This window comes from Sinocyclocheilus anshuiensis, unplaced genomic scaffold (genome assembly GCF_001515605.1).
Source record: "Sinocyclocheilus anshuiensis isolate Anshui unplaced genomic scaffold, SAMN03320099.WGS_v1.1 scaffold213, whole genome shotgun sequence".
NCBI lineage: Eukaryota > Metazoa > Chordata > Actinopteri > Cypriniformes > Cyprinidae > Sinocyclocheilus > Sinocyclocheilus anshuiensis.
Window position 1 is genome coordinate 632,302 of NW_015540860.1, and position 703 is coordinate 633,004.

Here is a 703-nt window from a genome sequence, read left to right on the forward strand (position 1 = left end):
AACATTACTTTTAATTATATATATATATATATATATATATATATATATATATATAACAATAATAAAAATTACATGTTAGACATATCGAATCATAAAGATAAAAAAATCAATTTTTCTTGTGTTTTTATAACCCACTGGTGTGCAATGGGGGAAATCAAATAGAATGATCACATTTAAAAAAATATATATCTGAAGTGCTCAAGGATGCTAGTAGTGAAGGTAACCATTGAAGCTAAAATAAGGGTTGCATGTTCAGTCCCAGTCAGTGAAGTGTTGAGGTACTGAGTTTACGGTCCTGCTCAATTATTCTTGTGCCCTTGAGCAAAACACTTCACCCCAGATCCCACGGGCATTGTGCTCAATTAGAGCACTGTAAACCACTCTACATAAAAGCATCTGCTTAAATGCCAAATATCTATTTGGAATAATAAACTGCTTCCCAAATGCAAATAAGAGCTTGTTTTTTCAATGCAAGTACAAACTCTTAGTATAATTAACCATATAACATGTTTAGTGCATGTGTTGTTGAAGAGCGAGAAGCGTGCCTTACAACGCTGATAACCCCACTTTAAAGCAATTGTGTCTGATCAATAAATACAGGATATTAATGGTAAAAGCTCAACTAAAATGTAACTGAAATGTGCTTAGTATTCCCTTACTGAATACATATAATAATAATAAATAGATAACATTACTTTTAATT